Consider the following 19,220-nt stretch of genomic DNA (forward strand, 5'->3'; position numbering starts at 1 on the left):
TTTATTGTTTTCTTATCTTATAAGGATTTTTGGTATTTTTCGGTAATTTTCTTTGTGTTTTAATATATATATTTGTACAATGAACAAGTTTATTATACCTATAGTATTTTTACATATTATAAATTTCAAATGTAAAAAGTAAAGAAAAGTTTTTTAAAAGCACCTTTTAGAGTTTTTAAGTTCATTGTCTCAAATATTTCTTTACCAATTCAACCAATACTGACATGTTGAGAACTTGGATGGAAGTTGCAGTATATTACAATGAATATTTTAAATATATTAAAACAGTAATTGATGACAAAATCAATCATATAGCTAACAAAAAAAGCGAAACATTTAATAACAGTCGAAAAATTGATTCCAATTTAATGTTTAAAAAATCGAACCATAGAAATAAACCAAACTGTATATCTTCTAAAGTTATACCTTTAACTGAAACAGTTGGTATCGTAATTGATGCCAAAATGTGTATTTAAAATAATACAAGTAATTTTAGAAAAGCAATAAAAAAAAAATAATGTCTTAGAAAACAATTGTGGTTATATATATTTGTGACAATGTAAACAATTTCAAACATTTTAGAAGGCAAGTCTCTAACAAACATAGAAAATTAACACCAGATGATATTTGTCACTTCAAATATGCTCCTCAGTCATAAGTTAACATTTTCAATTTTCAATTTTTTTTTTAATAAAATTAAAATTTATCTCATAATTTATTAGTATTTAATAGTGAAATAAAAAAAATTATTCAAAAAGTAAAAGTAATTGTCATTTTTTAAAGATATTTTCACGATATAATGCCTTTTTTAAGGGTATTTTTGACTGTTTTTTTAGTGCATTTTTGAATTATTTTTAATGCATATTAATCCAAAATCTAGTTATTATCAATCAATTTTTTTTTAGCAAAAATAATAGACTTAATAAACAATTCCAATCATTTCACTATTAAAGGCATCTGAAATAATTATTCATTTTACATTTTAAGTTAAACAAGGAAAGTTTGGTTTTTACCTTGGTATGTATTTTTTATTTAATTACATATTTACATTTTTTAATTTCTCAACTGTTTTTCGAATAATTGAGAAAAATGAATAAAAAATAAAAAATAAAAACAAATATTTTATTTTTATATTATTTTGTCCCGTACTAATTTTTTTGTAATTGTGTAGGTACATGATTTCGACCAGGAGAATAGGAAATGTTTTCTTGTTATTATCTTGACGGACATTTTATGAGTTTTCTCACAGTTTTCTCAATAATAACGATGAGTTATTAAAAAACAGCAAAATTTACGGCATATCGGTTTTGAATAGAATCAAATTTTTGTTTTTATCACAACTTAAAAAATAATCGTAAAACATTGAAATTTCCATTGAATATTTATTTAATCGTTCGTCATAAATGGCATAATTTTTGAATGATTTTTTCGAGCTTTTTATAGATTTAAAATTATAATTGAAAATGTTAAATGTCTTATCTTTTTTTTCGAAAATCTCGATAGTTCAACAAAAATAATCTTGAACATTTAATGCAAAGTTTCCCGTCCATCTTTATTATTGATGAATGAAAATAAATTGAGCTCAATTAAAAAAAAAAAAAAAATGTATCTATGTTTGAATATAAAATTTTAACAAAATGATAAAAATCACAATAATCGACTACATGTTTCCTATCAAAAATTCATAACATTTTAAGAACCATTAAAAATTAAATATTTACGAAATCGGATATTTCGATAAATTTTCATTAATTAATGTTCATTATTTAGTCTTAGACATTTCTTAACTTCGAAATATTTTTATGAAGATTGTACTGTTTATAGGCACAAGAAATTTCCAATTTTAATTTATTTATTTATTTTTGAAAGTTATAACATTACAAATTCAACCTTATAAAGACATTTAATTCTTCTACTGTATCAACAATATTTTGAAATAAAAATTGATTCATTTAACCTATTTCATTCAGAATCGTTTTTTTCGAAATCAATGAATTGGTTTCAAGTTTAAAATATCAATATAGCATTCCCTCATCTCTGTATCTCACCCCACCTATGAATTTCGGCTCTTTTTAAAACTATATCCATCATTACCTAATATTTGGTTATGCTATTCTTTTTATTTTTAAGGTTTACTTTAAACTACTAAGACTTGTACCTAATACTCAATTATTAACTGTTAACATTTATTTACTACCTAATCAATTTATCTTTTATAATAGTTAAACATGCAAGAATCAATTTATTGAGCTTCATATAGTTTTTAGTACGTAAATTGAATGAACATTATTTTGAAAATTAATTAGGAGACTCATTACTACCATATGGTTTACTATGTATCAAGGAGTATAATGTAAATCATTGCAATTAGATGGTAGTTACTCGTGAAATGAGATGTAATTGAATTTTTTTATTATATTGAATGGTATTATTGCTTGTGAAGAGGGCTTAAAATACAAACCATTTAAATCGTTAATCAATCTACTAAAAATAGTTACTTATAGTTTTACAAAATAAAAGAGTTTAATACTATTTTAATATGTAATTTATTTAAAAATTTCTACCTTGATTGTTTTAATAATTTTTTTATTATATTTTATTATTACATTATTTGTGAACTATACAACAAATTTATTTTTTAATACATATATGTATGCTATAAAAAACAAAAATGTGATTATTTTAATTTTAAGTAATCTTTATAATTTAGTTCTAAAGGTATAATTAATATTCATACATTAAGCCATATGATTGTGAAAAACAGCGAAGCAGACTGAATATTACGGTTAAGATTATTTATGCTACTTTATTTTGCTGAACATTATTATACAACTCTCTCTTTGGTGAAAATTGAAATGACACAATTATAATTAGAATTCGTTAAGTTCCAAAAACATAATTATAGGTGTGAGATGTTAGCATGTGAGATGTAACTATTGAGTAGAATCATCACACAAGTAGTTCAGGCTTTTAACGATATATAAAAAGGTACTATTCATAATATTTTTAGTTTTTTTTGTTTTCATTTTACAATTCATAATTTAAAAACAACTCATTAACAGGTAATAATATAATTACATAAATAAGTAATTTTAGTTATTATTTAACCTTACAAACAGGAGAATTTTTATGTGTATATAAAAATAATAAAGTACTATACATTATATTTTGTTGAACAATATTATACACAAGTATTTCAAAATAATATCAACTGATATAATGATATTGTTATAATCGTATAGACTAAATATTTGGCTCGGATATTATCGACCGATTTAGATTATTTCGTTGGAATTTAAAAATTAGCCTTCATGGCACAATTTCAATAGGTTACCTACTGATTCCAAAGTTATACTGAAAAAAAATAATTAACTTTTGAAAAATGTTGGTTATTATTAAGGCTTTAGTTATAATAAAGAAATTATTTTGCAGTTAAATATAAAAAATCACTTTTATTTTTTGAGAACCCTCCGACGCCTATTAATTATTCATGTATTAAGTTATAGAACCTCTATTATACAATTATATGAAAGTTTAGAATTTTTATATTGTCAACCATTTCATTAGTTACATATTAAAAATATCTAAGAAAAAATTATATACTACTTACCTTCTTCAAGAAAATTGTAGAAATACTTATTCCGCAAATCTCACCTAACTATGAATGTATCTTGGCCATGTGCTTGGAACACAACTTACCATAGTATGTAGTATAAAGCGAGGTTCCTATTTTTATTATTATTTTTTATTGACTGTTAGATTTGTATCTATGTTATAACTCTAAGTTAAGTTTTGAACTTAAACATTAAAATTCAGTAGGTACTAGATATGAAAGAGGGGTCAACTTAAGGTCTTTGACCTAGACTATGCGTGTGAAAAGAAGTGCCTAAGTTGGGATAGGTTAGGTTTATTTAAAAACTAAAGAAAACTCAGGTAAAAAAGAAATCCAATATTCGTTCTACCATGGCTAAACTTAATGTAAAATATTAAATATAAATACTATCCGAATAATGCTAACCTTAATCAAATTGAATGAAGTAAAAACACAAATATAAAAATAATAATTTCATACCGAAGTATATAAAGGTAATTTTTTAAAGGTAATTTTTTTAGAAAATATATAAAAGTAATAATTTCAATGTAAAAACTTCAACGCTTTTGTTTTTTCGATTAAACGCTTATGGAAGAGTTTTGGTTTGCAGAACTTAGTAAATAAATAACCCGTTCATAACTCTAAAATTGAATACGTTTAAGTAAATACAAAACTGATTTTTGTAATACAATATACTAAAGCAGTGGTTCTCAATCTTTTTAGGACCGCGACCCAAATTTTCTTCCAAAAATCTATCACGACCATAGTTTTACATTTACAGAATCAATAAAAATAATTTCAAAAAACAAATTTTTTCTATTTTATTACTTATTTACTACTTTATAATAATAATAATAATAATAATAATAATAATAATAATAATAATTATAATAATATATTTATAATAATAATAATATAATATAATATATATAATATAATACTTAATTAATAATTAGGCGTATGTGATGAATGTGCTTGTTTCTTACAATCTGTATAATTAAAAAAACCTCTAGCGACCCCCCCAAAAATTGACTCGTGACCCCTTAGTTTGAGAAACGCTGTACTAAAGTATGGTTAGTGTTAATATAATATTATACTTGATTTTTAACAGAAAAACTTTTCTGTATCATATAAAATAAATAATAACAATTCAATTAAAATCATAAAATAATAATGGTTTCTAAATTGTTATTAGAATTCATTAGTTATATTATCTAGACTAAATTATTCGGTAATATTCAAGCTAGGTAATATGAAAATTTTATCCACATTATTTTCTTTTTAACATAATACTTTTTAATGTGACCAACCTGTCTGTCTACAATGCGCATAGCCATTATATAATCATTTAGGCGGAACGAACTACGCTAAAATCCTGCAGGATCCGATAACTTATCGGATCCTACAGGATTTTAGCTTTAAAGTTTTCAATACCTAAACTTAAACAGTAGTGACGTTCGCGCGGGGTAAAAACCGTTGCCCGATGCTATGGAGTAAAAATGTATTTGTTTTACTACAATGTACATACGAGTACGGCAGGTGTATAAACAGTTCACATCAAACCTATACGTATTAACAATCACTGTGAGAACCATATTAAAATACATTTAATAATAATAATACGCCGGGGATCTGTTTATAATTGCATTCTTATTTAAACATTTTCGTTTCTCGTTAATTGCACGTAGTGTGTGTATGCGAAACAACGATAATGATACACCCGTGTAACTCGCCACGCGTACACCCGTTCTACCTGCCGTAGTAAAAAAAAAAAAAAAACAAAAAGAGAATAACAATGATACACTATCCGTAACCCGAACGAGAGTAGCTGTGTTTCTACCGAGAAAGATACTATTACAATATCTACGCGCACCTCCTGCGGTGGGTGTACAACTTTACAAGATACCACGACAGTAACGATGATGATCACGGTAATAACAACAATAATAATAGCAATAATAACAATAATAATAATAAGAATTCTCTCCGCCCACCGCGAAACGAATGAAGAGTTCGCGACGGCAACGGTCATCCATCCGTAGACCGTTGCATACACAACGGAACCGTACCTCGATCGCCGCAGTATCGTAGACACCACCACCACCACTCGCTCGATCGTGTGACCATCGCTACCGCTCCCCTTCCTCTCCTCCTCCATTACACTAAGCAACCCGAATACCGTTCGCAACGGACGCCGCTGCCAACCCGTCGGTCATACCATGATAAAGTAAATTAAAAATAATTAGAAAAATAAATTTACTTTATCATTGGTATGTTACATAATATATGGTATATATATATATATATATATATATATATATATCGTTCGCCGTGTCCGTCTGGTGGTGGTCACACTGCGCGACCGCCAGGGAATTTCGTGTTGCTATCACGCGTTTATTTATTGCCCCTCTGTTGCACTGTAATTTCCACTCCGCGCGGGGCCGGTTCCGACTTTTCGAGTCTGCAGTGTTAGTAGTGGTTCCATTGCTCCCGACGTGTTCGCACGTCGTCTTATTGCTGCTCCCGTAACAGTCCGGTGAACATTATTCGCGCGTTCACTGCCGTTGTTGCGGTACTTACATTTAGTATATTTTCGCGTCGTCGACTTACGGTTTCGGGCGCAGTAAATGTCCGCCAATCGGTAGACGTCAACCTAACAGCTATACGGTAGAATATAAATCGACGATCCGTGTTTTCCGGTGCAGCGGGTGCGTGTCGGTTTCGTTTGGAAGTCACGACTTCCGAAGCTCTGTAATTGATACCTACTTTAAAAGGTAAGTGAACGAAGGAACAAAAACATCCTTTTCCGATTACGCAAGGCTCTCGCCGCTTCAATTCGTTTTCTGGTGCGTAACGGTCGTCACGGGGAGTGGTAAAAATAAAAATAACAATAACAACAATAAACTTGTTTTGGTTTGGTTATCGTCAAAAGTTCGCTAACCGTTTGGTTAATTTTAACAAATGACGTAACGCACTATAAATTTATCAAGTTTTAAAAATAAATTGGTTTCATATTTCAACGTGTACATACCTAGGCCAGTGTCCCTTCAAACACCGCAGGTTAGGCTTCTGTTTCGCGTAGATTCTTCTGTGAAAGTATTGCTACATATATCTACTAATTTATTTGCGTTAATAATTCATACGGTATATGGTTTGAATACATTTCATTAAGAGTCGTATATTTATGTGTATATTTATATGTATATTTCTAATACTAACACTTTTGTAAACTGCGTATTCCGTAGTGTTATGTGATACCCATTGTTAAAACTCCTCATTAGTTGTCGTTTAAAAGCAAATAGATTATCGTTTGAATCTTATGTTTCCATATAAATTTTTGAAGATAAAGATATTAAGTATAATAATTATATATATATATAAATATTATGTTAATAACATAATTCGTTCATTCATTGAGTATAAAGTATTTCTAAATAAATTAGTAGTTTTTTAAATTTAACTACTGGATTTTAACTATATTTTCATAAGGATAAAATATTATTTATTCTAATAGATTCTGATATACATTAAAGTAATTTGGTTCGGAATTTAGTGTAATTAAATTTGAAATTAACAGATTATAAAAGGTTACACATTATATTACATTCCCAAGATTAATAACAGTTAATATAAATTGCTGCTGGTTGTATTTAATCGCTTAAAATGTTAAAATTTAATATTTATATAGTATAATACAAATAAAAAATGCAGAGTTTGATTTTCTCATAATTTTTTTTTTTTTTATTGACATCATATATCAATAAATTTGTATTACGCTTAATAGTGTCATGTTGATTTTTATAATTGGAGTTCCTATGTTCCTATGAATTACATTTATTGAAAAGTTTGATGATATATTTCAATCTGAAAATATTTCTTTTGTCAAGTGCATTAAATTGCTAAATCTTCATTTATATTAAACATTATATAAAATCTAGGTTTAATTTCTTCTGAATTTTGGATGTTTTTTTTTTCTGATAAATTAAGCTTTCAAAATTTGATTAAACTGTATATGTAATATTACTATGTATAAATAAATACTATCAAAATATCTTTGAACGGATAGTTATATTGCTGAACTTGATTTTAAATTCAGCAATTTGATCAATTCAACTTTCATTTATGTGTTAGGCGTTGAAAATTCTTATGTTTGTCATAAGATGGATTAAAGAATTTTTCCTAAGTAACATGGCTAATATGGTAAAGAACTCTGCTCTAATAAGACAAATTTTAGAGTATGGCTCATTAATTTGGGACCTACATACTACCAATACTTCTGTTTAATAGAGTTATTAAAAGAATGATAATTCTTGAGGAATGCAAATTTTATTTTAGCCATTCATTGTCTGCTTACTTCATGATTACACTCCAGTCATAAAGATTGTTGTATTGGAATCTTAAGCTGACTGTAGGTGTATCTTAGATAAGATTTTTATAAGTGGTCTGTTATTTAATGATATAGATTTTCTTGGTCTTTTATCTTTTATAAAGTTCTATAATATTTTACCCATACACCTATGTCATTGCATATACCCCAATTTAAAAGTTATTACATAAAAAAGTAGCTAATAAGATGGTTATAAATACTGCTAATGATGATCCCATCTTATCTAATAATTTTTCTTATTCTTAAAACGACTTTATAATGATTTATTTAATTTAACATTGTTATGTCTATATCTATTTTTAATTAATTTTAAAATGTATTTACCTATATTTTAATACTCATATATTATTTAACCATTATAATTTATTTTTACTGTGCATTCTTTTACTGTAGCTCTTTTTGATTTTATCAATGTAGGGCTTCAATTAATCAAGTAAATAATTGTTATATTATTGATTTGTATGGATCATGATCATGAAGTCTCTTGAAATAAAAGTATATATTTATCATAGTATTTATTTAACCTATTATAAAATAATGTTGTTACTTTACCTAGTTCTGTCCCACATTTACTGAACACATATTATCTGTAAATACCTAATACTGTACTTTAGGCAAATAAGCAATCCTTATTCTCTTTGATTTTGACTATTTTTTATTTTTATCCTGAACTCATCCCAAAATCATAATTCATAAGTATAATAATCATTAAACTATAGACAATATTTTAGTCGAAATAAGTTTTTTCCTACTATTGGTAGTATATCTTTTTTGTTTAAATTAACTTCTATCAAAGATATTCTTAAAATCATTGAGACAAAGCATTAAAGTAGAATTAACCCCTTGAGTACCTAGTTCTAAAATAAACATAATGTATAATTTGTAATGTTATTTCTACCAATTGTATATTAACTAATTTATGTATTTGTGTAAAATATGTGAAAAAGCGTGAAGGTTGTACAAATAATACTTAATACTATAATTATTATTTAGCATATTATTATTTGTTAATTATTTGTGTAAACGAAACTATATTTAACAAATTTTGTTTGGCTAATTTTGACGTATTTAATGCTGGAAAGAATATCTAGAAATTTCCGATCTTAAAAATACACTCAACCTAGCATAGAAAGTACATAAAAATACAAATATCACAACGTAACTTATAGAAGTAGCTAATAATAATGTTATTACTACGGTTATTTGTTATTATTGTTATTTTATGTTATGAATCTATAATTAGAGATCTTTCACTCGAATCAATAAATATGTGTTTTAATTCTCTAATTAATGATAATAATAGAATGTTGGGTAAAATATTATGAGTTATTATTTATAACTTATATTCTTCGTGTTGGTTATTTAATATTTATTTTCAAATTTAGTTATCATTTAATGAAATGTTCTATTAAAAATTAATCTTATTAACTACATTTATATACTACTCGTATTATTTTTCTACGATCTATTTTTCTCGTATATAATAAATACGCATAGCATTACTAAAAATTCTAAAAATGAACCAAATAAATTTAATATCCATTTTAATTTTACTAATTAAAAATATTTAAATCATAGAATACAATTCTCATAAATCTTAAATTCGAGTAAATAAAAAATTCAATATATTCAAATATAAATAATAAACATTTAAATAGTATCAATTTGAATTTATCATGTTTTAATTTAACTAGTTGTAAAAATCCAATTTATATATTAAAAGAAAGCTTCATAGTTATTAAAGACAATAGGTTAGTCCTTTCACATATGTTAACTAATATTATTTACTGTCCATTACTTTCATTTGAATTATTATAATAGTTCACTTGACAATAGGATCTATTGTGTTAATAACCCATGTTGTACTTATATTTATACTTAAATTATTTTGTTTACTTATATGTGGTAAAGAACCAATTAATAGATAAATAAAAAACTTAATTATTATTACAATTTATAAAATGAATATATATTTTGAATAAAGTAAGTGGAATAACATTTAATAACAGTTATTTTAAAAAAATTCTTTATCAATATGTATTATTTGACTTTGACTTAAAATATGTACGTAGTGTGTGTTGTGTTTATTTAAGAATTTAGATTCCGAGCTCTTAAATATTTAACATCAATATATATTAATTGTTTATTTTATACTATTTATTTGGTAGGTCGGTACCTAGTTTATTCTTTAAGAGTTTAAAGAAGTCATTAATGAGATTTTTGTCAAATTAAACGTGTTGTAAAAAAAAATCTACTTGCAATTTTATTTTAATAACAATTATTTTTTGTAATAATTAATTTTCACTATCTATTTTTTAAAAATATGTGTGTGAATTTTATTTTTTATAATTTATTCATTGTAGATGTTCTTACTAATCTATAATGGTTTTAAAGAACTTATTTTCAGTTATTTATTAATATATTATATAAAGTATAATAATATAATAATATATAGTTTATATTATATATTATATTAGAGTGTGAATTACGTTGTTTAAATTTTTTATTTATAAACAATTTTTAACTTTAAAATCATCCTAAGTATTTATAAAATATTGCATGTATATTAAAAAAATGCAATCTTACAAATATTTATCGTGCAAATAAGTTTTGCTATTGTCCATTTGTGAAAAAATTACTCTTCATGTTCTTCGAGCTAACATTGACCCCGAGTAAAGATTAAAGAAAAACCGGTTCGTAATGCAGGTTCTGCCTATGAAGTATTGTGACTTGTGAGTTTCTGGTTGAAAATGTTAACGTGTCATAGTACATAGTATATTAAGTTAAAAGAGTAAAACGTAAAGCTGTAAATGAAGTTCCATTTTTATTTTTAAAATATTAGTCTGTCGTAAAAAAATATATTAAAATTAAAACTTAAAACAATACCTAAAAATGTTAAAAATGTTTTTTTTATTATTCATTGAAATTGAATGATTATAATATAATTGTCCTTCACTCTACAAAAATGTTGTATCTGACTTTGTTAATCATTTGTTTGGGAAATCTTTAAAATATTTCAAATTTGATCTCTTGCAATCAATTTTAAATGTTTAGCGTTTATACTTATTATTTTTAAATGATATTTTACATTCGGTATAATTTCATGCTCTATAGTCTATAGTGTATTATATATTTTATATTTTTAAAAAACTAAAATCTTATAGTTTTTGTACTTCTACTTCATTATAATTTTAATAAAATTATAATTAATTTAAATCGTGTAGCTTAAATTATTAAATAACTATTTTTTTAAATATAACCACGTATCTATTTTTTAAATAGTTTTATTTAAATTAAAATTGTTTAATTTTTAATTTGCAATCATATTATGTACTATATAATATTTCGATAAACATATGACATTATTGTAATATATTTTATTATTGTAGGTTACCTAACTTTAACATGAGTTAAATACTTGGCCCTTCATTCAATAGAAATTATTTTTTTCTTAAAATTTGTCTCTTAAAAGTCATCTTATTTTAAGACTTCAATATTAGAAATATTTTATTATTATTATTTATTTATATTAAAAATTATTACAAATTATGTAATTTATTAATTAATTATTACATAGTTATTCAGATTTAAAAACGTTTCTTATAATATTTAAATATAAATTATTCTTAATGTTTTCCTTGATATATTTTTGACTCTAATTTTTAATAATTGTTAAGATGGTCATTAGTCTTAATAATTTACTTACTTTATAAATAATAAATTTATGTTATTCGCTTTCGTGGGTGTTCTTATGTAGAGGTATGGATTGATTCTTTCTCCATGGCCTTTTGTGATATATATATATATATATTATTTTCATATTAATTTTATATCTAGTGATAATCAAAAATAAATATAATCAATATTTTTTTAATTCGTTATCATTTTGTTTGCTATTGGTACAAATTACGGACTACGATTACAGATAAATATTTTTTTCTCAGTTCTTGTTTTATAACCAGTTAAGTTCATATATTGATATAAATAATAATATTACGCACCGAACAATGATTCAAGTGATTATATATATATATATATATATAAGTATATATTCCAGTTTTTTGTTGTTTTCAATCAAAAAATTGAGTCAGAAAATGTATATAATTTTGTAAATGTAACATTATAATTAAAAATATAATATGTTGTTTTTGTATAAAAAAGAGAATGTGTAGGGAATTAGCTTACACGACTCACTTATAAAATATTTTTATATCCCTTCCCATTAAAAATCCTGAATATGCATGCCCTTTGTTCGTTATGCATAAATTATGGTTAACATAGTTTCTAAAATATCCTATGGGGTATGATCCTATGTCTCTTCCCAAAAAGCGACCATTCTTACTTATTACATTGATTTTTTTTCTTCCATAATAATTGACTACTTTCATGAATGATATTTTTTATTTTTTGCTACAAATATTCGAAATTTAAGATAGTAGAATATTTTGAAACTAAGTAGATAACACTTGATTACTAGCGTTTTCCACCATTTCGTACTAGCTACATTGGTGCATATTTTTATGTTTTACCATCATTTGTAATGTGCACTATATTCTACTTTTCGTGTTCCACGTGACTGCTCTATGCTATATTTTTGCACTGAGTGCAGTGATAGTTGCACGAGCTCCAATCATAAACATATAAAAGAATGGACCGCGCTTAAAGAGTGATCGTGAATCAAAGATATGTGCGAGAGAGAGAGAGAGCTAAGTTAGAATTACCAAAGACGATATAAGTAGTGTTCACAATTATTATGAATTTGGAAAAAATAAGCATTGTCTGCGTGTATTTGGTAGGGATAAGGAAGTACGATTAAGTTTGGTTTATGAGTAAAATATTTAAATTACAAATTAAACTGTTTAACTTCTATTTCATATTGTGATACCACAAAAAAAAAGTATTATACAATCGACTATCGAGAAATCGTAGCAGCAAGGTTATTGATGATTTTAAAGTTTTTAAAGTTGAACGGAACGTTACGAAATGTTCCATATTGTCATGTTATTTTTGTTATTAATTATAATATGAGTAATATTCATATTTCATATAAATCAGCCATTTTGTGTCTTCAAGATAAACCATTTTTTTCCTACATAGAATTTGTAAAAACCTCAGAAAAAATTCGGGAGAGGGGTCACAACCCCCAAACCTCATCCCTAGTTACATCACTGTATACAAGTATAATTTATAAAGGTAATTTTTTTAGTTGAAAATTAGTTTTAGGATAGATAGATGTGCTGCGTTTAATATTATAAAGTTTGAAAAGTCAATTTTTTTTCACTAAAATAAATTTGAATGAACCCTCCGTCACATCAAAAAATTACATACTTTTATTTTATGGTAAATACATATTAATAAAATTATTTTATTTTATTTATTATTATAACGGGTAGAAGAACCCTATTTTTAAAATGTATATTCTATATTATAAATGTTCTGGTATTGCTTATAATATTTACAACATGGTAAAGTTAATTACAAAAAAATAGGAAATTTTTGTAATTGTATTAAAAAAATTGTATTACTAGTGGTATATTTTACAACAAATATGATGATTATGTTTCACATGAGTACATGACAAAATAAATAATATTAAAATAATATAATTATGTGTTTATCGCGGGTTTTTTCTAAATTAAACCTTGTGTTTTGTGATACGATGAAACTTTAACGGGATGTTTGTTTTATCTTCACTTGCACCAGTATGTGTATCAGTGAACTGTTTGAGTAAAACGTTGATGTAGCAGTGTAAAGAGATTGAAAACGCTGTTAGTAGCTTATGTAAAAAATTTCAATTTAAATGATATATAATCGTACTGGAAGATAAAATCTTGTATAATTAGTAACTATTTTTGAACAAAAAAAAAAAAACTACATGTTTTACACTGGATCGCGTGTTTTTTACCTTCCAACTGCACTAAGATGATAGGACCAACATAATACTGCTTGGATGACGTTGATTGTTAGTGCTTGTGCTGCTGAAGGTCTGATTTCCCGATTCATAACTTATGGTTTTTTGTATTTTCCCGATTAATTTTAAACTGTACTAGCCATCAAAACATAATATTGCAAAAAAAAAATCTTGAAAATAGTATAGCACATAAAACATATTTTCTTCATTTTTTTTCGTATAATTTAAATTTTTTTACTGTTATTTTACGCTTATTACTTTGGTTTCGATCACTTAAAATATATTGAAATATTTTTCTTTGTAATTTTCTTAGACTATGTTCGTCATTTGATCGCATTTTTGAAAATAATTTGAAATCTTATTTATATTTTATTGAGGTCGAGATGTTATTTATATTTTAGGTAAGACTATTATTAAACTGGTGAACTAACTTTTACATTTTAGATGCATTGGTAAAAGTATGAAAGAGCATTTATAAACCAATTTATAATGACTACTTCCAAAAATGCATAAATAAAAAACGTCTTCATATTATGAAATGTATGAGGTTGGTAGCGAATTAACTGACCTTGGTAAGTATAATGTCTGCATATTTCGTCGTTATTTAATACTAGATAGAAATTATTTCGTCCCATTTCATTATCGGGTTAATTATGTTGAAATAAAATAAATAAACATTAACGATTGGATTTTATATCTAAAATATAACACTAAATAAATGAGATTATTAGGAACATTTGGGCACTATTTATGTTTCTCTTGTATTCAGCTTCGTCTTACGAAATAGCTTAAAATTTACAAAAATTATATTATATATAGAAAATATCATAGTTTTAGTTTTTTTTTCTCTTTTTTTTAAAAAATAATGAATATTAAACGCAAAATATTAAAATTATCTTTTTATAAATTAAAAGAAAAACCTGGCCTACAAGCCAGGACGAAAGAAAAGTGTGAATTTGCTGTTTTTGTTCCATTCTTTGAATTTGGTTGAGGTTCGTACAGCAAAATGTGTTTTTGAAGCATTAAGTTATTTTAAATTTATAAAAATTAAATAATTTATGTATTCAAAAGTCTTGATATATTTTAGACGCTAGGGTCTCACATAACCTAAAAATGGCTCTAGGCCTATCATACTAGATGTACCTATGTCGGATCATATATTAATTCTTCTGATAATATAATTTTAGAAAAAATAGAAAATATAATATTAAATTCTTGGTATTAAGTTAACAATACAAATGTTAAAACAAAACCTTTGATTCATAATTATAAATAAATTATAAAATATTAATATATTTAAATTATATCTATTACTAGACATATTTTATACGTATTGAAATGAATATGCAATTTATTATTTATTTGTATGTATGTATAATTTGTTCAACGCTAATCATTGTAAATATGTTTTAAAGCAAATTCACAGTTTTTTTCACAAATACTTTCTAGTTATAAATAATAATATAATTATAATTATAATTTCTGAAAGAATAGTGATTAATACTAACCTTTATTTTTAAGTATAAGTTAATATAACATTTCAATACATAGGTATAGAAAAATTGCTGAAAAAAAATTATTTATATGTTAAATATATTATATACATATTTTAAAATCAATTGTATAGTTTACATACACATTTATTTTTATTATTAAATCTAAAATTTGTATGATCGAGTTATTGTTTTGTGCTTAAGCTTAACTATTTAAAATTTATATTGTAATATTATTCATATTATAATTCATATTTTTTCGTATTGTAATTTAAATAAATATTTTAGTCATCTCAATACTATTGTATTTAAAAAATAATCTTTGGCTTTTTAAGGATGGTATAATAGTTTTCCTAATTTAAAATTAAATTTGTGTTCACGGTACTTAATTTTATCGTATTAATAAAAATAATAAAGAATTTGAGTAATTTTTTGTTATTTGGTTGGTATTACTACTAATCAATACATTATCGAAGGATGTTAAAAATGTCATAAAATTATAACAATATTACAAAACGTGTATTCTTGGTTTATAAGTTGTTTCTTTATACATATCATGAAATAATCAATTATTTATACTCCATACGCTTAAACTGCTGTCATGTTATCTATTTAAGTATCATCTATTTATCATTTTTTAAGTTTTTCATGAACAATTTACAAAAGTGGGTATATTATAATATTATATAATAGGTAATAAAAATAATAGAGTAAATAGAAATAACCAAAAAAATCCATCCTTTATAGATTCCTCATGAGTTCTGAACGTGTATCCAAATAAGTATAATTTGTTTTACATATTATCATTGATTATCAATGCTATAGTCAACTATATCAACCTATAGTCAATGATTTTATGAAATTATCTAAATCTTTGTTTAAATAACGGCTGTATATTATATTTTTATATATTTCTGGTTTGTAAGTTATTTCTATTAAGTGGTTCTGAAACACTATATAATTATGGCATTATATTATAATGGTACAATTTGTATTTAAATTTTGCCATGAATATTTTTTTTAACGGTTATACATATTTTGTATCATTTTATAAACTTATTCTCTGTATTCTTGTATATGTAGCGGGATGTCCCGAAGGTCATTATCATTATCATTATTTTTATTTTATTATCGGGCACCTAGCCGTCAGTTATTATACTAGTTAATTGTAGCAGTGTTATGTTGTAAGCCGCGTTTGCTATCAGCGTATTAGTTTTTCTTATTTGAATATTAATTCTTATGTTCTTGCAATAGGTGGTCTTGAGAGTGGCAGGATACTGGTGAGAGAGTGTTGTATTATTATTACTATTTTTCTTGTGTTATTTAATTATGCTCTAATATACCTACTATTAAATATACGTTAACTGCTCTCTACAAATAATATTATAGTTTTCGACTTGGTTATCTTAAATATATTATTCATATTTCATTTGTCGTTTTAGTAACTCTAAAATATGTCCTACTGGCAATTATTACTCTTTTGATTTTTAACTTTTTTTTAATGTTGATAATTATTTTAATTATTTTTTACCAGGTAAACGTATATTGTTATAACTGTATATATAGTATTTATTATGATTATATTGTGTTTAATTAAAAAAAAAATCAGCATGTCACCCTGGAGCTTCTTTAGCAGTGGCGTATGTAGGCACTACAGGCATATAACTACAGCGGCAAATTTTGACTAGTGGCAAATTTTTGAAGATTATACGATATTATATAGTATTATATTTATATATGTTTTTAGGTTTTCTAATATTGTAAAATATATTACTTTCAACGTTTTCCCCCAGTTCACACTTTTGCACCCAGCATGCACTGGAATAGTTAACTGATAATCGTATTAGTGTAGGGTGACTATATGTCCTGTTTAAAACGGGGCTACAACTCGTTTGCGCACATATATTTTGGCTACCTGTGACAAAAATCCCTAGTGCCAGAACTCATTTGCTTGTTATCCGTTGATTATTATATTCCTCGTGATCTTGAGAGTTGATTACTTTTATTATTTTGTGTGAGTTTTTATCAAAAACACTCGCAGGACATTTTTTGTGCATCTAAAATTTGAACATCCATTCATTAAAACACGGTATTTACTAAATTTATAACTATCAATATTAAAACATTGTTTTCCTCACCTAGATACAAAAATATTAGAAATTTCTACGCCATATCAAAGTTTACGTCGTCAACACACTAGTCACCACTGTACCGTCCATATCCATAGTCCATACTAGAGATGTGTCGTTCATGAACGAACTAGTTCAATTTAACTATTCATTCTAGTGACCGGTTTCGTACTAGTTCACTTTAGATGAACGACTCGTTTACCGTTCACTTTGTACTTTTTATACTATACGTTCATGAACAATTCTTTGATACGGAGTACATATTCATACGAACGAATCGTCAAATATATGAACGATAAACTAGTTCAATTTAGTGAACGATGGACGACTGAACTAGTTCACCTTAATGAACGATAAGTCCCATCTCTAGTCCATACCTACTGAAACTTTACGTGTCATGTGTGTGAATGTTTCGTTGTGTGTAAACGAGATATTTATTTTCGGGTAAACGACCGATTTCGTCGTGCGCAAACGAGTCGTCGATTTTCAGGTAAAAAATTTTGAATGTGCGCAAGCGAGTTGCAGCATTGAAACGGAATTGTCCCTTTTATATCATTATGTCCCGTTTTAATCCCGTTACTTCCATAAAAATTGTAAGCCGAGAGTAAAAGAAAAAAACATGTCATATAGTGTGTATATATATATGTACTTGGAACTCATGTGTGAAACTTCTACCGAAATCAATATTAAATACGAATAGTTTACCAATATACAGTACGATTTATAATCAACGGTATTCGGTATAATAGGTATATTATAGGTATATTAATCGAAAAATTGAACATAATCGTGCAGTAACGTGTGTATATTGTAACGATCTTGTGTTATTAATGTTATAGCCAATGTGTATCAGTTCTTTTTATTTAAATTGTTGTGTGTCATTAGTAACTAACCTTTCCAGATTAACTAATGCAGTGATAGAAAGAATATTTTCAATCAGAAATATTTTATGGACGAACGAAAAAAAATCGTTTTATAGTACCAACTGTCAAAGCAATAATAATTCTTAAGAATAATTTTAAAAAATATTCCTGAAATGATTATTATGATTTTTTGTTAACACAGCCAAAACTATGAAATGCAATCAGTTCATCAAAAAAATATAATGTTAAAGGATGTAATGAAGAAAATTATGAACAATCGACATCAGCTCCATAAAAATAAAGAATATTTTAAATAATTTTTTCAATCTCACAGCAAAAAAAAGAATGCAAATCAATGTTTTATTAAAATACTAAACTAATTATAAATTACTTTTATTGCATATTATATAGTAGTTAAAAAAAATGTGGTCTTTTTTTTAGAGAATATATTTTTCCCGTTTTTTTTATTCATAAATATGGTCACCCTATACTAGTGCAACACAGTGCAAGAGGAGATGAAGCATATTTCTCTTTATCATTTCAGTTTTATCACAGTTTTTGATAATTTTAGGTTAGGAATATTGGTTTGAAAATAACAAATATACATAACCTTTTCACTGCTACAATATTTATGTTCTGCAATCTTGCTGTGCTACAAAAAATAAAATAATTTTTATTTGTTAATAATAATAGATTATGTTTTAATAATATAACAAAACTCTAATATTAAAAAATGTTTAAGACCAAAATTATTTTATTTAAGTTTAAAGTTCTGTGAGACAGGGTTTCCTAAAATTGTACGGTTACCGGCAAGCTATAATATTATTATAATACAATAATACAAA

General features: G+C 25.3%; 1 protein-coding gene across 9 annotated transcripts in view; it reads left to right on the forward strand.

Moving 5' to 3' along the window:
- Window positions 1-6,025: 6,025 nt before the first annotated feature.
- LOC112693609 (LIM domain and actin-binding protein 1) overlaps window positions 6,026-19,220 on the forward strand; it is a 39,892-nt gene continuing 26,697 nt past the window's right edge. For 4 of the 9 annotated variants that reach the window (XR_003149502.1, XM_025568749.1, XM_025568754.1 and 1 more), the window contains exon 1: window positions 6,026-6,366. The gene's annotated coding sequence lies outside the window, so the exon portion shown is untranslated. The remainder of the gene's footprint in view (window positions 6,367-19,220) is intronic. The other 5 variants (XM_025568750.1, XM_025568752.1, XM_025568756.1 and 2 more) reach the window with 3 other exon arrangements.

The sequence above is a fragment of the Sipha flava genome, unplaced genomic scaffold (genome assembly GCF_003268045.1).
Source record: "Sipha flava isolate LNK unplaced genomic scaffold, YSA_version1 89_pilon_pilon, whole genome shotgun sequence".
Taxonomy (NCBI): Eukaryota; Metazoa; Arthropoda; class Insecta; order Hemiptera; family Aphididae; genus Sipha; species Sipha flava.